We start from the raw sequence: 27,568 nt of genomic DNA, 5'->3' as shown, positions 1-27,568 counted from the left end.
GAATCAGGTGGAGTAGAGTGGGTGATCGCTAGGTGGGAAGTAGAGTGTGTGAGGGAAGCGAAGTGGAATGGAGGTGAAAGAATTCAGAGGATGGCACGCGTGAAGAAAGAGTGGTGATTGCAGAAGAAGAGAGTGGGGGATGCAGATGAAGTTATAGATCGGTGAATTGACAGGTAGAAAGAAAGCAGTGAGTGATGCAGGTGAAATGAGTGGGGGATGCAGGTGGAGCTAGAGTTGTGATGCGGATTGAAAGATAGAGTGGTGATGCAGGTGAAATGAGTGGGGGATGCAGATGAAGAATTGTGGGCGGAATGCAGATGAAGATATTATGGTGAGCAGGGTGAAGATGAGTGGGTGATGCAGGTGAAGATAGACGTGGGGGATGCGGTGAAAGATAGAGTGGGGGTGTTCGGTGAGATAGGAGTGGGTGGCCTGTGAAATAGAGTGGGGGATGCGGGTATGATGGAGTGGCTGCCGTAGCAGGTGAAGATGAGAGTGGTGGGATGCGAGGTGAAGAAAGAGTGGGTATGGGTAAGTGAGTGGAGGCGGAGTGCAGGTGTACGTAGAGTGGTTGATGCAGGTGGAAATTAGAGTGGGGCTTGCAGGTGAAGGTGAGTGGTGGATGCCAGGTGAAGATGAGGTGGGGATGCAGTTGAGATAGAGTGGGGGATGCGGGTGAGGAGAGCGGTGGGGGCTGAGGTTGAGATGAGTGGGGGGAGCGGTGAAGATGAGTGGGGGTGCGGTGAGATATAGTGGGGATGCAGGTTGAAAATTAGTGGGGGTGAGTGTGAGATGGAGTGGTGAGGCAGGTGAATGAGTGGGGGATGTCAGGCGTGGGGAATAGAGGTGGTGTATAGTAGGTGAGGATAGAGTGGGGGTGCAGTGTGAAATAGAGTGGGGGATGCAGGGTGAGAAAGAGTGGGTGATTGGCCAGATGAAATGAGGTGGGGGGGATGCAGGTGAAGTTTATAGGTGGTGATGGCAGGTGAAGAAGAGTTGGTAGATGAGGTGAAATAGAGTGGGGGATGCAGGTGGAGATGAGTTGGTGATGGCGGTGACGAATAGAGTGGTGATGCAGTGTGAGAAATAGAGTGGGGGTGCAGCATGAAGATATAGTGGGGATGCAGATGGAGATATAGTGGCTGTGAAGGATGCGATATGAGTGGTGATGCAGTGGAATGATCGAGTGGGGGGATGCAGGTGAGATAGAGTGGGGGATGTTAGGTGAAGGATGAGTGGGGATGCATGTGAAAATTAGAGTGGGGATGCAGGGTATGGATAGAGTGGTGGATGCAGATGTGAGAGATAAGGGGGGGATGCGGTGAATGAAAGAGTGGTGGTGCAGGTGAAGATAGGTGGGGGATGCGGTGGAAGGATAGCGTGGTGATGAAAGGTGAAAATAGAGTGGGGGATGCAAGGTGAAGATAGATGGATGATGCAGGTGACTGATGAGTGGGGGATGCAAGGTGAAGATAGAGTTGGGGGTATGAGGTGAGGAAGAGTGGGGGGATGCAGGTGAAGATAGAGTGGGGATGCATTGAAATATGAAGGTGGGAAGCAGGGTATGATAGAGTGGTGGATGCAGTGAAGGATAGAGTGGGGTATGCCGGTGGAAGATAGAGTGGTGATGCATGGTGAAGATATACGTGGGGGATGCAAGGTGAAAGTGTGTGGGTGATGCGCGGGTGAAAATAGAGTGGGGGCATGCAGGTGAAGATGAGTGGTGATGCAGGTGTGAAGAGTGGGGGGATGCAGGTGAAGATAGAGTGGGGATAGTAGGTAAGAGAGGTGGTTGATGCAGGTGAGATGGAGTGGGGGCAGGTGGAGAGAGTGGTGATGCATGTTGAGGATAGCGTGGTGGCCAGGTAAAAATGAGGGGGGAATGCGGTGGGAGAGAGTGGTGATTGCAGGTGATGAGTGGGGGATTGCAGGTGAAAGATAGAGTGGTGATGCTAGGAGATAGAGTGGGGGATCTTGAGATAGGGGCTGATTGAGGTGAGATGAGTGGGGGATGGGGTGAAATAGAGTGGGGTCGTGAAGATAAGAGTGGGGGGATGCCGGTGAGGTAGAGTGGTGCTGCCCAGTGAACGATAGAGTGGGGGATGCCAGGTGAAGCTGAGAGTGGGGGTGCCGGTGAGATGAGTTGGGGAAAGGGCTGAAGTGAGTTGGGGATCGGTGAGATAGAGTGGTGATCAGGTGAAGATAGAGTGGGGATGCAGGTGAGATAGAGGGGGGATGAGGTGAGATAGGTGGGTGAGGGAGAGAGAGGTGGGGGGATGCCATGGTGAATGAAGACGGTGTGCATGCAGGAAGCTAGAGTGGGGGAGAGGTGAGATAGAGTGGTGATCAGGTGAAGATAGAGTGGGGGTCCGTGAGAGAGTGGTGAGAGTAACAGATAGGTGGGGATGCGTGGAGTGAGTGGTGATGACAGGTGTGGATAGAGTGGTGATTGAGGTTGAATAGAGTGGCGGATGAGGTGAAGATAGAGTGGTGATGCGGTGAAGATAGGTGGGGGATTAGTGAAATGGTGGTTGATGGGTGAAGATAGAGTGGGATGGTGAAATGAGTGGGGACAGGTTAAGAGAGGTGGTGATGCGGTGAAGATGTGGGCGGTGCGGTGAAGATAGAGTGGGGGGATGGGGTGAAGATAGAGTGGGGGATTGAGGGTGAAGATAGAGTGGGGATGAGGTGAGATATGAGTGGTGATGCGAGTGTAATAAGAAAATGGTTTCATGGATTCACCGTTGAAAGAGGAGGCAGTAATCGAAGAATAAGGTTTGAGCTTGGACTAAATGCTGAGAGAAAGTATTTTGCATGGTTAGAACTTATTGTTATTTTATGTGTACTATAGTTTCATTAATATTTGTTTTTATTAGAAAAATCGATTGGGGTCAGGATCTGGTGCTATATTAGTAGTATATAGGAGGGATTGGGGGCGAGGCGCGGAAGGGTTGACTTTTGTGTGGAAGGCTAGAACGGCATGGTTCCAGTAAAAGAATTCAGAAAGCGAGAGCCACGATGTGACGAAGAGAGTAGGAACGGTGGGTTGGAAAGCGTGGCGGTGGGTCGGCTAGGACCAATGCAGTTGTCTATTGCTTTCTGGAGAGATAAGGAAGACCCAGCGGGGGGAGGAGAGTGAGAACAGCTGCCGAATGAAGGATAGGGAACATCATTGTGCAGTTGTGTGTGTGTGGTGTGTGGTGGTGTGTGGTGTGTGGTGTGTGTGTGTGTGTGTGTGTGTGTGTGTGTGTTGTGTGTGGTTGTTGTGGGTGTAGTGTGTGTTGTGTGTGTGTGTGTTGTTGTTGTGTGTGTGTGTGTGTAGTGTGTGAGTTGTGTGTGTGTGTGTGTGGTGTGTGTGTGTAATAATCCCCTTCTCCCTCAAACACGTCTCCCTCTATGGCTCTTATGGCACACACACACACACACACACACACACACACACACACACACACACACACACACACACACACGCCACTGTCTCCTTCAGGCTCTAACAAACAGGAGCGGCCATGCCATCCTGGCCAGAGGGGTGCTGGTGGTGACATGAGTGGGGGGGGGGATATAGAGAAAGGGAGGGAGTTGGGGAACGAGACAGCGACTCCCCTCAGATGAGTTGACTCTCTGTGTGTGACGACTAGCTAGCCTCCACCGCCATTGTCTTCCCAGTCCCAACAGAAGCTCACAAAGAGAGCCCATGTAGCCTACAGGGTGGGACTGTGGGTCTGGAATGGGCCTGTGGTGGTGAGCATGCCCACCAACGCAGCTCTGTCTGGTCTAGAGAACTGTAACAACACACACAGGGGGACAGAGAGGAGAAGTAGGCAGAAAGTTGGCTGAGCAGCGCTGCCAGCGAAGGACAGGAACAACGGGTTCCTGTGTCCTTCAATGTGGTGTGTGTGTGTGTAATAAACATTTCATGGCCCACTGTGTGACAAAGTACCCTGGAAGCCATGGCAGCGGGCAGAGCAAAAATACTGTAAATAAGCAGTGAAAAAAAGAGGAAGTGTTCTGTTCATTACACAGTCACAGCTCTGTTTACTCACTACTAATGTTATACTGATATTCTATCATTTCATTCTTATCCAATAGAAGTGAAAATAAATCCTAAAAAGGAAAGTACATGTTCTGTACAGTACTGGGGTGAAGATTTAGTTACCATGTTCAACCAGAAGAGAGCAGTATCACCAATTGAGATGGCAAAGTATCCCAATACAACACACTGGGCAAATTAAAGGTTTTGTCCCATTTACTTTTGTACAGGGCGGAACCGCATTTTCCAATGGCAGACATGTGAAATCTCCCCATTTGAAATTAGCTAGGAAGGAACGATGGACAATGTTGTCCAGGTGTGTGCTTTGCACTGCGGTCATCGCCCTTAATCTAAATAAACTAGACATCTGGCCTTCAGCGACTGTGGAGATGCTCACAGAGAGAATTGCTGAATAGTTGTCAGGGAGAGAGAAATACCTTCTTCCAATGACCACAAGGTCAGCTTTGCGCTAGAATCTAATATCCTTGCCAGACCCCTTCAATCTAAATTGAGAAACGTTTTCTTTCACACACACAAAATGGAAAAATCTTGCGAAGTTGCAGCATTTTCTTGTAATGAGGTGAGGTAAAAGGGGGGCGAAGTTACGGTGGCGGTAAGTGTCACAGAGATTGCGATAAAGTTATTGACTGGAAATGAATAGATATATGTTAGTTTATCTGAAATAGAGAGAACTGGGGGTTCAGTGAATGAACTGAAGAGAAAAATACATATTTGCCAACATGAATGTTCTGGGTCAATGGTGATGCCTGCTGTCTTGTGAGAAAATATTCAGAGGATGGTCTAGAAGTGTTATACAAATATATTTCAACTATCCCATTCATTTTAATGGGATACGGAGAAAGCGAGTGTTAGTGCTATTGATTGTGTCTAAACACCAAAAACCAGATGGACGGCGAGAGAGAGAGAAACAAGTCACGAAACAGGAATGAATACTAAAGATCGAAAGAGGAACAGAGAACAGAACATATATTGCCAAATAATCATAAAGACAGGCGATTTAAAAAGAGTGTCAAATAGAAACAGAGCCAGGGGAGAGAGAGAGGCAGCAGGCTAAGATAGATATAAAGGTGTTGACACACAGGGTGACCGTGTGATCGAAGAGAAAGATTGAGTAAAAGGGAAGAGTGAGACAGATGGAGAGAAATATAAAGTAAAAGGTATTGAGATACAGGTAGAGAGAAAGATCAAGTGAAAGGAAAGTGAGAWTTTTTTTTTAAAGAAAGACGGCACCGATAGAGATGGCAGCTTCGCTTCAAGTCCTTAGGAAACTGTGCAGTATTTAGTTTTTTGTATGTATTATTTCTTACATTGTTAGCCCAGAAAACCTTCATTGTTATTACATACAGCGGGCTTTACTAGATTGTGTGTATTAGGGTTTGTTGTGGAATTTGTTAGATGTTACCTGTTAGATACTGCTGCACTGTCAGATCTAAACTCAGCAAAAAAAGAAACATCCCTAGGGGATGAAAAAATAATAATCCAAATAACTTCACAGATCTTCATTGTAAAGGGTTTAAACACTGTTTCAATGAACCATAAACAATTAATGAACATGCACCTGTGGACGGTCGTTAACACACTAAAAGCTTACAGATGGCAGGCAATTAAGGTCACAGTTATGAAAATTTAGGCCACTAAAGAGGCCTTTCTGCTGACTCTGAAAAACACAAAAATAAAGATGCCCAGGGTCCTGCTCATCTACGTGAACGTGCCTTAGGCATGCTGCAAGGAGGCATGAGGACTGCAGATGTGGCCAGGGCAATAAATTGCAATGTCCGTACTGTGAGACGCCTAAGACAGCGCGACAGGATGGACAGCTGATCGTCCTCGCAGTGGCAAACCACGTATAAAAACACCTGCACAGGATCGGTACATCCGAACATCACACCTGCGGGACAAGTACAGGATGGCAACAACAACTGCCTGAGTTACACCAGGAACGCACAATCCCTCCATCAGTGCTCAGACTGTCCGCAATAGGCTGAGAGAGGCTGAACTGAGGGCTTGTAGGCCTGTTGTAAGGCAGGTCCTTACCAGACATCACCGGTAACAACGTTGCCTATGGCCACAAACCCACCGTCGCTGAACCAGACAGGACTGGCAAAAATTGCTCTTCACTGACAAGTCGCGGTTTTGTCTTACCAGGGGTGATGGTCGGATTTGCGTTTATCGTCGAAGGAATGAGCGTTACATCGAGGCCTATACTCTGCAGCGGGATCGATTTGGAGGTGGAGGGTCCGTCATGGTCTGGGGCGGTGTTTCACAGCATCATCGGACTGAGCTTGTTGTCATTGCAGGCAATCTCAACGCTGTGCGTTACAGGGAAGACATCCTCCTCCCTAATGTGGTACCCTCCCTGCAGGCTCATCCTGACATGACCCTCCAACAAGACAATGCCACCAGCCATACTGCTCGTTCTGTGAGTGATTTCCTGCAAGATAGGAATCTCAGTGTTCTGCCATGGCCAGCGAAGAGCCCGGATCTCAATCCAATTGAGCACGTCTGGGACCTGTTGGATCGGAGGGTGAGGGCTAGGGCCATTCCCCCCAGAAATGTCCAGGAACTTGCAGGTGCCTTGGTGGAAGAGTGGGGTAACATCTCACAGCAATAACTGGCAAATCTGGTGCAGTTCATGAGGAGGAAATGCACTACAGTACTTAATGCAGCTGGTGGACACACCAGATACTGACTGTTACTTTTTATTTTGACCCCGCCTTTGTTCAGGAACACATTATTCAATTTCTCTTAGTCACATGTCTGTGGAACTTGTTCAGTTTATGTCTCAATTGTTGAATCTTGTTATGTTCATACACATATTTACACATGTTAAGTTTGATGAAAATAAACACAGCTGACAGTGAGAGGACGTTTCTTTTTTTGCTGAGTTTAGAAGCATAAGCATTTCGCTACACTCGCAATAACATCTGCTAACCATGTGTATGTGACCAATAAAATTTGATTTGATAAAGAGGGGTAATGTGTGAGAGAGGTAGAGAGATAAAGAGTGTATTTTCACCGCTTTGTAGGTCTTCTTCTGTCCGGCGTGTTTGGGTGCTTTGCCGGGGTCGGTGCTGATCTCTACGTGCATGGCATAGATGATGTCAAAGAAGTCCTCCACCACCGCCACCCTCTTCAGAGAGGATTCCGACCCAGAGCTCCCGTCCACACACTGCAGGAGAGGAGAGGACGAGTGGTACTTTAGCAGACTGGATCATTGGGATGAGGCCTAGAGCACAAGGCACCAAGCCTACACACATACACACACAATACCATATTATCTAAAGCAACACTGACACATTACGCCAAAACATAACCTAAGAGCCCCCAATAGGTAAACAAATTAAAATGCTCTCTTAAAATCAGTCTTTCGTTTAGATAACCCTAATTTTCTTTCACAAAACAATCAAATCTCCTACTTAAAAAAGCCTGAAAATGATTGATCATTTTTATGAAGACCATTAATAGTGAGCAGGGCTGTAACCAGGGTTTGAGTTTTAATGAGGTCCATAAGGCATTTCGATACAATAAAACAATTTGAAATGGTATTTGGAGAACAGCAAAAACAAGCAGAAATGACCCGAGTCATTATCACCTTGGCTGCTGTAGGTTCATTCACCTCAGTTGATCTACAAACACAAAACCTATTAGCTATACAATTGTGACGTTATACCCCTGAAAGGGGGTAAATATGAGTCATGATTCACACTGACATAGCATCAGTGATAAAAACAAACGTTTTAGAACTGTATTGTTTGCATTTTAATGTAAGCCTACAGGGTATGTGGAGATATTCATATTGAAACATTTTTTTATTTTTTTAAGTTCCTAACTCGTTTGATAAGATTAGTACAGATTCTCAGTGGACCCCACATGGGTCTCTGACCCCAAGTTTGGGAACCTCTGTACTAACCTTTTTCTGCTTGCTTCCTCTCGCTCTGTCTCTGCTGCCTCAGCTTCACCACTGAGCGCCACATCACTGTCTGTCTGTCTCAGTAGCCTACTCTCTCCAAAGCAACGTTATTATGAGAACTTAATAGCATGTATGCTGAGGTAGGCTCCGTTTAACGTTAGCCAGCTAGAAGGATTAAGTAATACTAGCCAGAGCCCTTCAACATTACTGCAATAGAAGTTTGCCGGCAGTTAGCCACCTGACTGACTGACATCTATGAGCGACTATTTATCAGTTGTGCACTCATTCTCAGAAAGTCGGAGTTTGTTTGTTTGGGGGATGTCTGTAGACACGGCAGGAGTCAAGGGACGGTTTTAAAATGGGCTTTTGTCCGGCATCTCGCAAACAAACACACGGTCATCAGCATCTCTGACTCTCTAGTCCAGGCTACTTGAGCSGAGTGCGAGCTGAGGTACAGTAGTTAGTTTCACGTCAGACCCTCCGCCAGTGCCGCGAGAGGGCGGAGAGAGTTTGAGTGGTGAGGCAAATCACTTAGGCAAATCTGGGGGACGCAGGCAAACATAATGAACAAACCACTGTTCATGATTCCACTCAGACTTCGCAAAGATGTCGGCGCGATTATAACTCAGTCAGATCAATAATATAATTTTTCTGAGCTTCGATCAACGCATGGGACCAATATTTAGATGTTGACGTGTAATATATTTTCTTCATTGTGTGTAACATATATATTTGTATTATTATTTATTTTTCAAATTACAAAAAATGACCAAGGTCATGATAGTGTGGATGATGATGGTGGTATTGTAGAAGTTCTGTGCAGACACCCAAGCCCGCACGTATGCCCACACGCATCGTACACTCACGCGCACACACACGCACGCACGCACGCACACCACTCACGACACACACCACCACACACACACCACACACACACACACACACAACACAACACAACACACACACACACACACTAGGGAGGAGTGGTCTGAACTGAGTCTTGTTGGAACATCCATTTCTCCCCAAGGCAGTGAGAAATGTGTGGTACTAGGGGGAGGGGGGTTGAGGGGATACTCCAGGAGCATGCAACCACACACACACACACACACCACACACCACACACACACACACACACACACACACACCAACACAACACACAAACACACACACACACACACACACACCACACACAGAGAGGTATGTGTAAAACAGCAGGTGGTGCACAAAATGCACTTTAAATCGCTACAAAGAAATGGCTCTTTGAAGTATGTTTTTTTCATTGCTTTGTTTGGTTCATTGTTTCTTTCACTGGCTGTTCAATCGTTGTATTCTCCCTCCTACCAAAGTGTGTGGTCAACAAACTGACACAATTTTGAAAACAGTTAAGGTAAGAGAGGTGAGATCTTTTGTCTTTGTTCAGGATCTTCAAAATGACCACAGGTGGTAGAACCAAACTCTGTTATTTGTAGGCTACTGTAGACAATATTAAGTGTATGTAGTAGTCAGGGATTCACGTGATAACAAAACATTGATAAGGCTATCAACACCATATTCTAATTAAAGTTTACCATAGCTCAAAACATTACATTTAATGAAGTAATTTCATTCTCATTTTGTGGTTTAAGAATTCTTCATATTTACATCTTCACAATTCACAATGAATCTATCATGATCCTTTGCCCATCTTTACACTAATTATTTTCAGAGCTCCAAGCTCCAGCTCCAACAGCATAAAGCAACACCCAACACAAACAGCTCCCCGCTAAAAAGGGTGGGTGAAAAAAAAACACTTCTAGTTCCAACCAGCATTCCGCTCACAATAAGGCAAAACTTGCTGCCATGACAACCGGATAGCTAACCTCTCGGGCAGGTGTGTGGGGCAGCGGGTCATGTGACACAGGCTGCACCTAGTAAAACTTGAATTTCGACATCAAGCAGAATGAACAGCGTGTGGGGGCTGACAGATTTTCACGTTATCCAAAATACACACACACCACATTCTCTCTGGCTTCTTCCTCATTATTTTGTCTCAATTTCTCCCGCTCTATAACATTTTGGTCTCATCTCTCCACAGTCTCTCTCATCATGTGAGTATATTCCCCGCCTATGAGCTGGGCTGAGGAGATGTTTCTGTCTGTCCTGTGTTGTGGTGCTGGGCACGCCTCTAGTCTGTTGCCCTCGTTTTGGCTTTGTGTGGGACTCACTGGAGCCGACAGGTGAACATGGGGGATGTGTGTGTGTATCCGTGCCTGTGTGTGTTGTGTTTGGGTGTAGTTCTCTCCTCATTACTGTATAAAACATTGATCCCTGGGCACCTTTAACAGAAGCAACAGTCAGGGAGTCAATGAACTACCTCACTCACCCTCCTTCCCCTACCTCTCTCTCTCGCTCTACCTCTCTCTCAAGCGGCAGGTAATGAAGGTTGCCATGGCAGCGCGGAGCAGCGTGCAGAGCCGAGAGGGCTGCATGTTTCTAAAGCACCAGCTCCCTTCATGGTCGCCGTAATGCCATTCAAACAATGGTGATGATGATGAGGATGAAGATGTTATTTCTTATCGAAAGGTAGAGGCACCGGTGGGACAAGGGGGCTGTTGTTGATTACTCTATAAATAATCCGCAAGGCCCATTAATGATAACATTGGATAATAACATAGGCTAGCCCTGGGTCTTATTCACAACAAACTCTCACAGTCTCACGTCAGAATTAGTCGTTCATCCATGTTTTCAAACGTCAAATTTCAAAGTTGTTCCAAATGTCAAATTTAGAGGCAAATGCTTACGCCCATCACCATCAACAACACCCTAGCAAAGCCTACTTGAAGGTAACAGCACTGTTGCGCCCAGTGGCCGATTTCCATGTCATCTCCCGATGTCCTCAGACATGCATGGACGTATATTAACAATGATAATAATATATTACTATAGCACATTTCATAAGAATCTCAAAGCGCTTCAAAAGCAAAAAACAAACAAGCAATACATCATCATGAGTAGCCAGCTATAGTTAGCTAGGTCAAACAATACWTCATCATGAGTAGCCTAGCTATAGTTAGCTAGGTCAACCAATACATCATCATGAGTAGCCTAGCTATAGTAAGCTAGGTCAACCAATACATCATCATTATTAGCCTAGCTATAGCTAGCTAGGTCAACCAATACATCATCATGAGTAGCCTAGCTATAGTAAGCTAGGTCAACCAATACATCATCATTAATAGCCTAGCTATAGTTAGTTAGGTCAACCAATACATCATCATGAGTCTGGACCCTTTGCTGCCGACACGGAGCCCTGCCGATCCATCACGACTGGTCTGCCGACGTAACCGTCCGAGGGGGTTTCAACAGGCTCCCCCGTTGCGACGTCCCCCTGAGGCCCATCTGCTAGCCTGCTGCTAACCCCGGCCTGCTAGCTGTCTGAATCTCCGTGCCTCCAGCTCGCCTAGCTACTCACTGGACCCTATGATTACTCGGCTACACATGCCTAATGTCAATATGCCTTGTCTATTGCTGTTTTGATTAGTAATTTTTGTCTTATTTCACTCTAGAGCCTCCAGCCCTGCTCAATATGCCTTAGCCCTGTTGTTCCACCCCCCACACATGCAGTGACCGCACCTGGCTTAAATGGTGCTCCTAGAGACAAATCCTCTCTCATCGTCACTCAATGCCTAGGTTTACCTCCACTGTACTCACATCCTACTATACCCTTGTCTGTACATTATGCCTTAAATCTATCCTTCCGTGCCCAGAAACCTGCCCCCTTTACTCTCTGTTCCGAACACACTAGACACACTTAACATTAGAATCCTCCTCCCTAAATTGTTTTATTCACTGCTTTAGCACACTCCGCCAACCCGGATGTCCTAGCCGTGTCTGAATCCTGGCTWAGGAAGGCCACCAAAAATCCTGAATTATATCCATCCTTCACTATAACATTTTCCGACAAGATAGAACTGCCAAAGGGGACGGAGTTGCAATCTACTGCAGAGATAGCCTGCAGAGTTCTGTCATACTATCCAGGTCTGTGACCAAATAATTCAAGATTCTTCTTTTAAAAATCCATCTATCCAGAAACAAGTCTCTCACCGTTGCCGCTTGTTATAGACCCCCTTCAGCCCCCAGCTGTGCCCTGGACACCATATGTGAATTGATCGCCCCCCATCTATCTTCAGAGTTCGTACTGTTAGGTGACCTAAACTGGGACTTGCTTAACACCCCGGCCGTCCTACAATCTAAAATAGATGCCCTCAATCCCACACAAATTATCAAGGAACCTACCAGGTACAACCCAAAATCCGTAACCATGGGCACCCTCTTAGATATCATCCTGACCAACTTGCCCTCTAAATACACCTCTGCTGTCTTCAACCAGGATCTCAGCGATCACTGCCTCATTGCCTGCGTGCGTAATGGGTCCGTGGTCAAACGACCACCCCTCATCACTGTCAAACACTCCCTAAAACACTTCAGAAAACAGGCCTTTCTAACCGACCTGGCCCAGGTATCCTGGAAGGATATCGACCTCATCCCGTCAGTAGAGGATGCCTGGTTGCTCTTCAAAAGTGCTTTCCTCTCCAGCTTAAATAAGCATGCCCCATTCAAAAAATGTGAACTAAGAACAAATATAGCCCTTGGTTCACCCCAGACTTGACTGCCCTTGACCAGCACAAAAACATCCTGTGGCATTCTGCATTAGCATCGAATAGCCCCCGCGATATGCAATTCTTCAGGGAAGTCAGGAACCAATATACTCAGTCAGATAGGAAAGCTAAGACTAGCGTTTTCAAACAGAAATTTGCTTCCTGTAGCACTAATTCCAAAAAGTTTTGAGACACTGTAAAGTCCATGGAGAATAAGAGCACCTCCTCCCACCTGCCCACTGCACCGAGGATAGGAAACACTGTCACCACCGATAAATCTACGATAATCGATAATTTCAATAAGCATTTATCCACGGCTGGCCATGCTTTCCACCTGGCTACACCTACCCATGCCAACACCTCAGCACCCACTGCAGCAACTTGCCCAAACTCCCCCCGCTTCTCCTTCACCCAAATCCAAACATCTGATGTTCTGAAAGAGCTGCAAAATCTGGATCMCTACAAATCAACTGGGCTAGACAATCTGGACCCTCTCTTTCTAAAATTATCTGCCGAAATTGTTGCAACCCCTATTACTAGCCTATTCAACCTCTCTTTTGTATCGTCTGAGATCCCCAAAGATTGGAAAGCTGCCGCGGACATCCCCCTCTTCAAAGGGGGAGACACCATAGACCCAAACTGTTATAGACCTATATCCATCCTGCCCTGCCTTTCTAAAATCTTCGAAAGCCAAGTTAACAAACAGATCACCGACCATTTCGAATCCCACCGTACCTTCTCCGCTATGCAAACTGGTTTCCGAGCTGGTCATGGGTGCACCACGCTCAAGGTCCTAAACGATATCATAACCGCCATCGATAAAAGACAGTACTGTGCAGCCGTCTTCATCGACCTGGCCAAGGCTTTCGACTCTGTCAATCACAGCATTCTTATCGGCAGACTCAATAGCCTTGGTTTCTCAAATCACTGCCTCGCCTGGTTCACCAACTACTTCTCAGATAGAGTTAAGTGTGCCAAATCGGAGGGCCTGTTGTCCAGACCTATGGCAGTCTCTATGGGGGTTCCACAGGGCTCAATTCTCGGGCCGACGCTTTTCTCTGTATATATCAATGATGTCACTCTTGCTGCTGGTGATTCTCTGATCCACCTCTACGCAGACGACACCATTCTGTATACATCTGGCCCTTCTTTGGACACTGTGCTAACAAACCTCCAAACAAGCTTCAACGCCATACAACACTCCTTCCGTGGCCTCCAACTGCTTTTAAATGCTAGTGAAACTGAGTGCATGCTCTTCAACCGATCGCTGTCCGCACCCTCCCGCCCGACTAGCATCACTACTCTGGACGATTCTGACCTAGAATATGTGGACAACTACAAATACCTAGGTGTCTGGTTAGCCTGTATACTCTCCTTCCAGACTCACATTAAGCATCTCCAATCCAAAATTAAATCTAGAATCGGCTTCCTATTTCGCATCAAAGCCTCCTTCACTCATGCTGAAGAACATAACCTCGTAAAACTGACTATCCTACCGATCCTTGACTTCGGCAATGTCATTTACAAAATAGCCCCCAACACTCTACTCTGCAAACTGAATGTAGTCTATCACAGTGCCATCCGTTTATCACCATAGCCCCATATACTACCCACCACTGCGATCTCTATGCTCTCGTTGGCTGGCCCTCACTACATATCCGTCGCCAAACCCACTTGCTCCAGGTCATCTGTAAGTCTCTGCTAGGTAAAGCCCCGCCTTATCTCAGCTCACTGGTCACCATAGCAACACCCACCCGTAGCACGCGCTCCAGCAGGTATATTGCACTGGTCATCCCCAAAGCCAAATCAAATCAAATTGGTCACATACAAATGGTTAGCAGATGTTAATGCGAGTGTAACGAAATGCTTGTACTTCTAGTTCCGACCATGCAGTAATATGCAACAAGTAATCTAACAATTTCACAACAACTACCTTTTAAACACAAGTGTAAAGGAATTAATAAGAATATGTACATATAAATATATGGATGAGCGATCGCCGAACGGCATTGGCAAGATGCAGTAGATGGTATAGAGTACAGTATATACATATGAGATGAGTAGACTTCCTTTGGCCGCCTTTCCTTCCAGCTCTGCTGCCAATGACTGGAACGAATGGCAAAAATCTCTGAAGCTGGAATCTTATAACTCCCTCTCTAACTTTAAGCATCAGCTGTCAGAGCAGCTTACCAATCACTGTACCTGAACACAGCCAATCTGTAAATAGCACACCCGACTACCTCATCCCCATATTATTACTTACTCTCTTGCTCGTTCGCACCCCAGTATCTCTACTTGCACATCATCATCTGCACATACAGTGGGGAGAACAAGTATTTGATACACTGCCGATTTTGCAGGTTTTCCTACTTACAATAGCATGTAGAGGTCTGTAATTTTTATCATAGGTACACTTCAACTGTGAGAGACGGAATCTAAAACAAAAATCCAGAAAATCACATCTGTATGATTTTAAGTAATTAATTTGCATTTTATTGCATGACATAAGTATTTGATCACCTACCAAAACAGTAAGAATTCCGGCTCTCACAGACCTGTTAGTTTTTCTTTAAGAAGCCCTCCTGTTCTCCACTCATTACCTGTATTAACTGCACCTGTTTGAACTCGTTACCTGTATAAAAGACACCTGTCCACACACTCAATCAAACAGACTCCAACCTCTCCACAATGGCCAAGACCAGAGAGCTGTGTAAGGACATCAGGGATAAAATTGTAGACCTGCACAAGGCTGGGATGGGCTACAGGACAATAGGCAAGCAGCTTGGTGAGAAGGCAACAACTGTTGGCGCCAATTATTCGAAAATAGAAGAAAATAGAAGAAGTCAAGATGATGGTCAATCACCACGGTCTGGGGCTCCATGCAAGATCTCACCTCGTGGGGCATCAATGATCATGAGGAAGGTGAGGGATCAGCCCAGAACTACACGGCAGGACCTGGTCAATGACCTGAAGAGAGCTGGGACCACAGTCTCAAAGAAAACCATTAATAACACATACGTCGTCATGGATTAAAATCCTGCAGCGCACACAAGGTCCCCCTGCTCAAGCAGGCGCATGTCCAGGCCCGTCTGAAGTTTGCCAATGACCATCTGGATGATCCAGAGGAGGAATGGGAGAAGGTCATGTGGTCTGATGATTCAAAAATAGAGCTTTTTGGTCTAAACTCCACTCGCCGTGTTTGGAGGAAGAAGAAGGATGAGTACAAAACCCAAGAACACCATCCCAACCGTGAAGCATGGAGGTGAAACATCATTCTTTGGGGATGCTTTTCTGCAAAGGGGACAGGACGACTGCGCCGTATTGAGGGGAGGATGGATGGGGCCATGTATTGCGAGATCTTAGCCAACAACCTCCTTCCCTCAGTAAGAGCATTGATGATGGGTCGTGGCTGGGTCTTCCAGCATGACAACGACCCGAAACACACAGCCAGGGCAACTAAGGAGTGGCTCCGTAAGAAGTATTCTCAAGGTCCTGGAGTGGCCTAGCCAGTCTCCAGACCTGAACCCAATAGAAAATCTTTGGAGGAGCTGAAATCCGTATTGCCCAGCGACAGCCCCGAAACCTGAAGGATCTGGAGAAGGTCTGTATGGAGGAGTGGGCCAAAATCCCTGCTGCAGTGTGTGCAAACCTGGTCAAGAACTACAGGAAACGTATGATCTCTGTAATTGCAAACAAAGGATTCTGTACCAAATATTAAGTTCTGCTTTTCTGATGTATCAAATACTTATGTCATGCAATATAAATGCTAATTAATTACTTAAAAATCATACAATGTGATTTTTGGGATTTTTGTTTTAGATTCCGTCTCTCACAGTTGAAGTGTACCTATGATATAAAATTACAGACCTCTACATGCTTTGTAAGTAGGAAAATCGGCAAAATCGGCAGTGTATCAAATACTTGTTCTCCCCACTGTATATCACTCCAGTATTAATGCTAAATTGTAATTATTTTCGCCTCTAGGGCCTATTTATTGCCCTCCTCCCTACTCTTCTACATTTGCACACATTGTACATAGATCTTTCTATCTATTTTTATTTTCTTTTGTGTTATTGACTGTACGTTTGTTTGTGTGTAACTCTGTGTGTTGTTTTTTGTCGCACTGCTATGCTTTATCTTGGCCAGATCACAGGTCACAGTAAAAAATGAGTAGCTAGCTATAGTTAGTCAGGTCAACCAATACATCATCATGAGTAGCCTAGCTATAATTAGCTAGGTCAACCAATACATCATCATGAATTGCTAGCTATAATTAGCTTGGTCAACCAAATACATCATCATGAATAGCTAGCTATAGTAATCTAGGTCAACCAATAGAGTGCATGCACACTCCAAAGATGGAGAGGGACAGTTCATGGCTTGATCAGAGGAAGGTGGTCAGGGAGATGGTTGATGAAGAATCTGGTGACGATCATGTAGAGGGCTACTCTGGGAACCAGCTTGAGTCATGTAGCTACTGGACTTCAAATCAAAATCAAATCAAATTTATTTATATAGCCCTTCTTACATCAGCTGATATATCAAAGTGCTGTACAGAAACCCAGCCTAAAACCCCAAACAGCAAGCAATGCAGGTGTAGAAGCACGGGGGCTAGGAAAAACTCCCTAGAAAGGCCAAAACCCAGGAAGAAACCTAGAGAAGAACCAGGCTATGAGGGGTGGCCAGTCCTCTTCTGGCTGTGCCGGGTGGAGATTATAACAGAACATGGCCAAGATGTTCAAATGTTCATAAATGACCAGCATGGTCAAATAATAATAATCACAGTAGTTGTCGAGGGTGCAGCAAGTCAGCACCTCAGGAGTAAATGTCAGTTGGCTTTTCATAGCCAATCATTGAGAGTATCTCTACCGCTCCTGCTGTCTCTAGAGAGTTGAAAACAGCAGGTCTGGGACAGGTAGCACGTCCGGTGAACAGGTCAGAGTTCCATAGCCGCAGGCAGAACAGTTGAAACTTCTCCTTCACAATGTATGGCACCAACTTGGGTGACACCTCAGCAGCTCTAGACGCCAGGAAGCTCACCACACACAGTTCAGAGTAGTAGCCAGTCGTCCTCACTATGAGCCCTCTGCCTCAGCACTGCATTCCTTACTGCATCTCCCATTCATCTAAGCTTCAGGTGACTCTTCAATTGATGAACACCACAACAGGAGAAAACAGACTGAAACAAAGAGGGACAACCTAAACTTGTCCAATAAGAAGCGCACATTTTTGTTTGCCATTGTAAAACATTTTTCTACAGTTGTCATAATGAATATAACCCTGTTTTATAGCTTCTAAAGCTCCATGGCATGCCCCTGTGCCAGCTCCAGCAGTAATGCCCTCTACAGGGAGCCAGAGGAGAGGATTGCACTGGGCCACACCACCACACCACACTACCTCCAGGAGATGACTACTAGGGAATGACACGTGGGCTGCCAGCCTGCCTGCCCACTACCCCTGTGACTGCCTGGGACACATTATGACGCAACCCCCCCCCCCCCCCCATCCCCTTATGGTTGTAGGGCACATCAGCGGCCCGGGACGATAGCATGTGCGACAGCAGAAACCGCTGCGCATGGATATATGTGGGGCACGGAGGGGGGGCGGTGGGGGACAGGGGTGAGTTGCACCTTATGGCACAGCAGACAGGACAGCAGGCACCGCCTCCCTACCACCACCACCCCCCACTTCCTGCCTCCCTGGCGATGAGGTCAAAGTCACAGCAAAGAGAGAGAGGGAGAGGGGGASAGAGGGCTATGGCAAAGCTGCCTGCCCTGCTGCATGCATGCTAAACATGACAAAACAAACATACACTGTACACACACATACATAAATATGTAGCCTATGTACATATAGGGTACAAGCAGCCTACACGCACCCATTTATGTACACATACCAGCAGGGTCGCAACTTTCACTGGGGACGGGAGGTCATGTCCCCCCCCACATTCTGAAATTGCATTTTTATCCCCCACAGTTTTATCTTTGCAATGTGATACRAAAGCGGCAACAACAGTGGCCCGGGACAATAGCAGCTTAAGGACCATGCGGACGCCTCCGAGCGGTCAGGTAGGCTGTTTGGAGTGTTCAACCAGCTGGATTTAGGATCGTGGACACCGCAGACTGGGCTGACAGGCTGTGTGAAGGCAAAGCTTCTGGACAGCTGGCTGGACCAGCACGGGAGAGTTGAGTATAGTTCAATGTGTATGTGTTGCACTCTTTCACCAAGTTTTAAAAGCAAGCAGAGCAGAAGCTAGTTTAATTTAACAGGAAAAAAAACCTTGTGTTTATTTGCAGTGCTGAGCTAGTAACTGACATGTAACGTTAGCTAATGTTTCATCCCCTCTCGACTGACGAGGTGAATGATTAAGCTACGCTAGCTAGTAGCCACCACAGCCAGGTCAGCTCTAGCCTCTAGTTATCTGCCAAATAGTAATATAATAGCCTCCTCATATCGCTTTCTAACAGCTGTTGGTTGTACGGAAATGTTTTGAAGCCTTTGTCCCATTTCAGAAGTAAAAGAAGTTGGCTAGCTTTCGCCAGTTGATATACTGTTAGAGAGAGAACTTGACAAAATGTGGCTAACGTTAGCTATTATTTTTGCCTCAATCACACTAGACCTGAATCAAACGAAGACACCATCGGCCAAACGATTGAAGATTGATATTCTGACGTTTTTTCAGTGCAATTAGATTTTTATTAGTCCGTTTTGCAATGTAACATTATTGATCTGTCAGTTTCCCTAGATAATTCTCTACTTTTCACACTAACACAGTAAAAAACAGCTCTAACAGAGGCGGGTCAGATTTCTTCAACCCGCTCCCGCCCCTACCCGCTGGCTTTCTGTCCGACTCCTACCCACTGGCTTTCTGTCCGACTCCCACCCGTAAGAACTGGTCCCAAACCCAACCACAGTCCCGCAATGTTATTTTAGGCGTATGTGATGCAGCCATGGTCCCATCAATTTTGCGCCCTTATATTGTATTACTGGGCTATATCAGCCAATGTGCTAGATTTAGTTTGAAGAGGGCAGAGTTGGAGAGACTTGCACTTTCTCAAGATATTTTTTTTTATAGCCTACCTTTTAGGAGTGGGAAGATGAAGAAATATGGGTGATCGATATTTAGGCCTATTTCTAGGCAATGTAGTAAACTATAGCCTAATCATAGGCCTATTTAGGAAGTACATTTTCTTGGAAAGATAATTGCCTGTGCTTCTCCGCCCATGCATAGGCTATAGTCTACTCTATTTAATTGAGACCACACGCGCATGTCACGCCATGGCCATAGAGAGGCTTTTATTCTCTATTTTGGTTAGGCTAGGGTGTGACTAGGGTGGTCATTCTAGTTTCTTTATTTCTATGTTTTCTATTTCTTTGTTTTTGGCCGAGTGTGGTACGCAATCAGAGGCCGCTGTCTATCGTTGTCTCTGATTGGGAATCATACTTAGGCAGCCTTTTTCCCACCTGTGTTTTGTGGGTAGTTATTTTCTGTTTAGCTGTTTTGTTGCCTGACAGAACTGTGCGCTTTCGTTTTTCTACTTTGTTATTTTGTTGCGGTGTTCAGTTTATTAAAAATCATGAATGCCTACCACGCTGCACCTTGGTCTCTTTCTTCAACCTACGAGAGTCGTTACAGAACTATCCACCACCAAAGGACCAAGCAGCGTGGTAAAAAGGACGAGAGGACATGGGAGGAGATCCTGGACAGAAAAGAACCCTGGACGCAGGTCGGGGAGTATCGCCGTCCAAAGGAGGAGATAGAAGCAGCAAAAGCGGAACGGCGACGTTACGAGGAGTTGGAGCAACGAGGCAAGAACGAGAGGCAGAGTCAGGGTTCAGACCTGAGCCAACTCCTCGTGCTTACCGTGGGGAGCGAGTGACCGGTCAAGCACCGTGCTATCCGGTTCTGCGCACCATGCCTTCAGTGCGCATCCACAGCCCGGTGCGCTCTGTGCAAGCTCCCCGCAGTGGCCGTGCTAGAGTGGGCATTCAGCCAGGACGGATTGTGCCGGCTCAGCGTTCCTGGCCTCCGGTGTGTCTCTTCGGCCCAAGTTATCCTGCGCCAGCTCTACGCACGGTGTCCCCGGTTCGCCAGCACAGCCCAGTGCGGCCTGTTCCAGCTCCCCGCACTTGCCGGGCTACAGGGGGTATCCAGTCAGGACAAGTTGTGCCAGCTCTGCGCTCCAGACCTCCAGTGTGCCTCCACGGTCCAGTGTGTCCTGCACTGGCTCTACGCACTATGCCTCCAGTGCGCCTTCATAGCCGAGTGCGTCCTGTGCCAGCTCTCCACACTCACCGAGCTAAAGTGGGTATCCAGCCAGGATGTCTTGTGGCAGCTCCACTCACTAGGCTGCCAGTACGTCTCCTCAGTCCGGTGAAACCTGTTCCGGCTCCACGTACGAAGCCTCCTGTGATGGTCCATGGTACGAAGCCTCCTGTGATGATCCATGGCCCGAAGCCTCCAGTGATGATCCATGGCGCGAAGCCTCCAGTGATGACCCATGGCCCGGAGCCTGCAGTGATGATCCATGGCCCGGAGCCTGCAGTGACGATCCAGGGAAAGGAGCCTCCAGTGACGATTCCCAGTCCGGAGCCTCCAACAACGGTCCCCAGTCCGGAGCCTCCAGCGACGGTCCCCAGTCCGGTGCCTGCAGCGACGGTCCCCAGTCCGGAGCCTCCGGCGATGATCGGTGGTCTGGTTCCTTCGGCGATGATCTGCGGCCCGGTTCCTCCAGTGAAGGTCCATGCACCAGGGCCGTCACCAAAGCGGAGGGATCTGCGGGCGGAGGGGGGGTCTATGTCCCGCACCGGAGCCGCCACCGTAAGGGATGCCCACCAGGACCCTCMCCTTTAGAGTCAGGTTTTGCGGCCGGAGTCCGCACCTTTGAGGGGGGGTACTGTCACGCCATGGCCATAGAGATGCTTTTATTTTCTATTTTTGTTAGGCCAGGGTGTGACTAGGGTGGGCATTCTAGTTTCTTTATTTCTATGTTTTCTATTTCTTTGTTTTTGGCAGAGTGTGGTTCCCAATCAGAGGCAGCTGTCTATTGTTGTCTCTGATTGGGAATCATACTTAGGCAGCCTTTTGCTCACCTGTGTTTTGTGGGTAGTTATTTTCTGTTTAGCTGTTTTGTTGCCTGACAGAACTGTGCGCTTTCGTTTTTCTACTTTGTTATTTTGTTGCGGTGTTCAGTTTATTAAAAATCATGAATGCCTACCACGCTGCACCTTGGTCTCCTTCTTCAACCCACGAAAGTCGTTACAGAGCACCTGTTCTTGCAGGTATGACTACTGAACTGGAAGCAGCAAGAATGATGACAGCAACACTTGCTCCCTTTTGCAGGCAGACACAAATAAATGGGTAATCAATATTTATTGAAAATGAAAAGGCGCAACACTCGCTCACCATAGTAGCCTAACCTATGTGTGCGTTGTGCCTTTTCCTTTTCAATGATGATGATTACATTTTCTGATTACACTAATTACGTTGGTTGAGCCCCTTCCACTTCTTTCCATTATCAATATTTATTTACAGACACTGCAGTAAACTACAGTCTAATCATATTTAAGTCAATTTCATATTTCAAGTTAACTGCTACTTTATTCTCCACCCATGTAGGCAGCCTACAATGCTGCAGGAGCTATGTTTATTTTGCTTTATTCCAGGACAATGTGGACTGCCCAGACTTTCAACGTAGCAACCGTTTGCTTGAAGAGGACTACAGAGGCGAAGTGGCTACTCTCAGCAAACAAGTAACAAACCTATACAAGCTACTGAGGAACCCACACCCGTTTACTTTTTCTTTCTCTTCTACCCCAGTAGCCGGACGCTGATCTGGTCTGGTGGAAATGTCGCCCTGTGTCGGCTCTCCACAGCTGACTGGCCGTACTCTGCAGGGATCCCTCCTCAAAGGGGTCTCCCCCTTCCCTGGAGAACGGAGCTAGTAGTATGCTCCTGGATGACTTGGGGGATGTTGCTGTTCTTGACCCTACCAACCAGCCATGGAGATATGTCACTTGTCGGGGAAGTCGAAGACAGCGTCCTCTGGCAACGGTGGCCCTGCTTGGAGATGTTAAGCCCGGACAGGACACAGACCAGAAATGGCTTCGCCGCCCTGGATCCAGAGGTTCCGGCGCCTTCTTCCCTAGGGGCTTCCGATTCGAGATCGGATCCGGAGGTACCTGCGCATTCGTCCTCTGTTCTGTCTCCCTCACCGGTGGCTTCTACCTCAGGCTCAGATCCTCAGAGCTCACACCCTCATCAGACCGTGAGGCTGCCTGAGACTCCGGCCCATTCATCATCCACGATGGATACTACAGCTGGCTCGGGTCCATCGGGCCCCACCACCCTTCGGTCCTTTTTTGGTGTTTTGAACTGCATTCTTCAGTAATTTTGATTGTTGATATGGAAATTTTGTTAGAACCTTATTTATTATAAATGTGTGTGTAATAATATTTAACATAAGAATAATATTACTATGTGTGTGTGTGTGTGTTTGCATGTGCCGCTCACTGTGCATTGGAAGAATTGTAAATCCATTGTGAAAGGCTATGGAGTTTGCGTTGCAAACTATTTGGATGAAATGTGTCCATATATTGGTATTTTAGGGCCACCTATCGGTTGTAAATGTGGATGTTATCGGTCTGAGCTGAGTTAAGCGGTGCGTCATTTTGTCCGATTAAATTAAATATCGGAGGCTATCGCTTGTGTATCTTGGCTACATTGGTATTTACATTTGTTGAAAATAGTTTTTCAATTTCAGTTAATAGCCTATGTCACATGTTTGAGCTATCTGTTGTATGGTGAACTTGGGCTTCATCAATGTTTATTTGTGAGTAAATCTGGTTTTGGTAATAACCAGTGCTTACCCAGCCACCGACCTCACCGCACATCACTGACACATGTAAATACTGTGCATACATGGGACAGCATTATGCTGGTATTGGAAAGTTCTGCTGGATAGCATCCACGTAAACCAAGGGATAGTCTGAGGCAGCAAGCAACACACACAGACACACACAAAATGTTTTGATAGTGTTGATACTGGACACTGACAAGAAATGAACAGAGCCAAATAAAGGATAGAAAGAAATGTCCTGCTACATTTCAGACAGGCTTTCAGTGTGAGGCACTGCGCTTACTGTGCCACCATCAATTGGGTGTTTATCTATGCATCACGTCTCTCTTTCCCCCAACCCTTCACTCCCTTCACTCCTCTCATCCCTTCTCTCACAATCCCTTTCTCCCACGCGCCATCCCCTTATCCACCTATACCTCCATCTCTCTTCTTCCCTTTCACTCTCTGTCTCTGTCCCTTCTCCACCCCTCTGACCCCCCGCACTTCCAGGCCTGTGCTCCCTCCAGCGGCACAGAATAATTGTAGCCTTCCTCCTCTTTCCATCCCGTCTCCACCCCCCTTCCCCATCTCTCTCTGTATTTCTCTCGCTCTCTTTAACTCCCCCGTCCCATTCCAAACAGCCCTGTTGCTAGGAGACGTGAGGGGTCGATTCAGTAAACGGCTGCCTGCCCCTGCCCCTCACCCTGCCAGCCCACCCCCACCCCCTCTCTGATGGGCGGCTGTGAATGGAGGGATCGAGGGAGGAGGAGGAGGAGGAGAGCTGTGGTGTGCACAGCCTCTGCAGACGGTAGGGAGTGTGTCCAGCCACGGGGGCAAACAGACGCAGCCAATGTGCATCACATCCAGGATACACACACACGCCCTCACAAACATACTCATCAAGGGCACACATGTAGACAAGCACATAATCACACACGCACACACACACACAGAGAGAGAAAGCCATCTCATACACAGACACACTCCAAGCGTCAGAGGCACTGCTTAAAATAACAAGACGCAGCTGGTGTGATAACATAAAGGATAAAGCATCTCCAAACCATACTAATATATTGTAAGTAGCCTGGATTATATCCACTGAGGTGTGTGTTTGAGGAGCCCCATGCCTTTATTTGTTTGCCAACAGTCATCAAGTCCACATATAGTACTAGTATATACTACTACTGGCAATTTCCAATTCATTCTCTTTATGCACCTCATTGTGGTGGGTAGTGGGAGCACGTCTTGGAGCAGGCTGCGGTGGAATGTGGCTCCGCAAAGCCGACACACGGTGACCTGCTTCTGTTCTGTTCTCTCCAGTCAGTCACAAAGAGAGGCGAGACGCAGCACAGAGAAACACCCTCAAGAAGAGCCATCCAAGAAACACACTTCAGATGGGCAATGGGTAGAGAGATGGAGGGGTGAGATAGTACTGTAGGTGGATGGAGAGAGAGAGAGTGAAGACAGAGAGATGGGGGAAGAGGCTGCAGAAAAGGGGTACGGATGAGTGTGTTGTGCTCACAGCTCTGTGTTAGCTCACAGTGAATAAGACAGCCAATACCATTTTATGGGCCAATCTTCCATAATGGCTGCCTTAGTAAGCAAACTGTTGTCTGAATTACAGATCAGGGTGCCCACACGGTGCCCAGTGTGTACCAACCAGGGAAGGCTCTGACTGTCTGTCGTCACAGCTAGGTGGCACGGCTGGTGGCACAGCATAGCAGAATGGCTACATCTGCTCTCCTTCCTTCCTATCCTTGCTATCTCCATCCTGTTTTTCTCCCTCTCTCAAATCCTCTCTCCTTTGCTCTCATTCTGTAGATGGCCCTGTTCTATCTCCCTCCTCCCCCACCTCTCTCCGTTTCCCCTGATGTTCTCTTTCTTTACCCTATCCTTCCCCCTCTCGCTCTCTCCTCTTTCTCTTCCTCCTCTCCTTCTTTCCGGACCTGGAGAATGCTTCATTATGTTAGCGTTAGTTGGGTTAGGGGGGCTGGCGGGCTCCTCCTCTCCTCTCTCTCCCAGTGGAGGATTAAAACACTTGACAATCACAATATCCCATTCCAGACGCTCCAGATCGCTCCTCTGTCTCCCCTCATCCTCCCCTCATCCTCCACTCATCCCTCCCCTCCTCTCCCCAACGCCCCAGCGCACTTACATGCTGCCTGCCATGTTATATCGCATGCGTTCCTATTTGTACTCATGTCTGCTCATACTCTACCACCCAGCAGCAGGAGAAACAACTACAACATGGAATGAATGCTCCAGTAGACCACCTGCTATAGAGGCTACCAATACACTGAGTGTACAAAACATTAGGAACACCTTCTTAATATTGAGTTGCACCCCACCCCCATTTTGTCCTCTGAACAGCCTCAATTMGTCTGGGCATGGACTACAAGGTATCGAAAGCGTTCCACAGGGATGCTGGGCCATGTTGACTCCAATGCTTCCCACAGTTGTGTCAAGTTGGCTGGATGTCCTTTGGGTGGTGGACCATTCTTGATACACACGGGAAACTGTTGAGAGTGAAAAACCCAGCAGCATTGCAGTTCTTGACACAAACCGTTGTGCCTGGCACCTACTACCATACCCCATTCAAGGCACTTACATGTATTTGTCTTGCCCATTCTCCCTCTGAATGGCACACATACACAATCCGGGGCGGCCGGGAGCCTAGTGGTTAAGAGCGTTGGACTAGTAACCGAAAGGTTGCAAGATTGAATCCCTGAGCTGACAAGGTAAAAATCTGTAGTTCTGCCCCTGAACAATGCAGTTAACCCACTGTTCCTAGGCCGTCATTGAAAATAAGAATTTGTTCTTAACTGACTTGCCTAGTTAAATAAAGGTTCAATAAAAAATCCACATCGACAGGACTGCAGCGGAGCTGGTCGAGAGCTCAAGTTCCTCTGTGTCCAAATCACTAAAGACTTAAAATGGTCCAAACACATGCACACAGTCGTGTAAAATGCACGATAGCACCGCCCTCGCTTTCCTGGCGCTACAGTGGGTGGTGTGGACATCCCAGTATGTCACTGGGGCCGAGCTCCCTGCCATCCAAGACATCTATATCAGTGGTGTGGTAGTTTAGCCCGGAAAATCGTTAAAGACTCCTAAGCCATAGACTATTTTCCCTGCTTCTGCACAGCAAGTGGTGCCGGTGCATCAAGTCTGACACCAACTGGCTCTTGAACAGCTTCTATCCCCAGGCAATAAGACTGATAAATAGCTAACAAAATATACAGACTGAGTTAACCTTGTATCCTTATTGACCTTTTATGCACACTCACAGGGCCCTACACACTCACTCCAGCATCTGCTCACTCATACATTTGCACATCAGTGGAAGCTCCTCCTCAGAGGAAGGAGAGGACAATCCTCCTCAGTGAATTTATTTTTTATAGTGAAACATTAAAAAGTTATCCTTTTAAGATAAAACTATACAAAATATATTCATGTACCAAATAATTGATAAAAACACACTGTTTTGCAATGAAGGTCTACAGTAGCCTCAGCAGCACTCTGTAGGGTAGCACCATGTTGTAGCCGGAGGACAGCAAGCTTCTGTCCTCCTCTGGGTACATTGACTTCAATACAAAACCTAGGAGGCTCAAGGTTCTCGCCCCCTTCCACAGACTTACACAGTAATTATGACAACTTCCGGAGGACATCCTCCAACCTATCAGAGCTCTTGCCGCATTAACTGACATGTTGTCCACCCAGTCAAAGGATCAGAGAATTAATCTAGTATTGAAAGCATAAGCTACAGCTAGCTAGTTAGCACAGCACAGCAGTGCATGAAATGTGGTGAGTAGTTGACTCAAAGAAAAAGATAATTGTTGAACAGTTTTGAACAAATTTAATTATTCCAAAATGAAGGAGAAGCGAGAGAGAGAGATAGCTATATTTCGTAGTATATGTTTTTTCACTTTCACTTACTTAGCTAGCATCAACTGCAGCCTACTCAAACACCCAGCTCAAACAGAGAGGGATGCTATGTTAGCTAGCTGGCTATGGCTGTCTAACACTGGAACTCTTCCAATTAATCAAATGGCCACCAGACTATTACATTGATCCCCCCCCCCCTCCATTTGTTTGTACACTGCTGCTACTCGCTGTTTATTATCTATGCATA

The 27,568-nt window shown here is 47.0% G+C and overlaps 1 pseudogene; it reads right to left on the bottom strand.

Moving 5' to 3' along the window:
- Window positions 1–27,568, bottom strand: part of LOC111976894 (nucleolar protein 4-like) — a 178,163-nt pseudogene that overhangs the window by 107,240 nt on the left and 43,355 nt on the right.

This window comes from Salvelinus sp. IW2-2015, linkage group LG17 (assembly GCF_002910315.2).
Source record: "Salvelinus sp. IW2-2015 linkage group LG17, ASM291031v2, whole genome shotgun sequence".
NCBI lineage: Eukaryota > Metazoa > Chordata > Actinopteri > Salmoniformes > Salmonidae > Salvelinus > Salvelinus sp. IW2-2015.
Note: the sequence above shows the minus strand (reverse complement) of the source record. Positions and strands in the feature narration are given on the sequence as shown.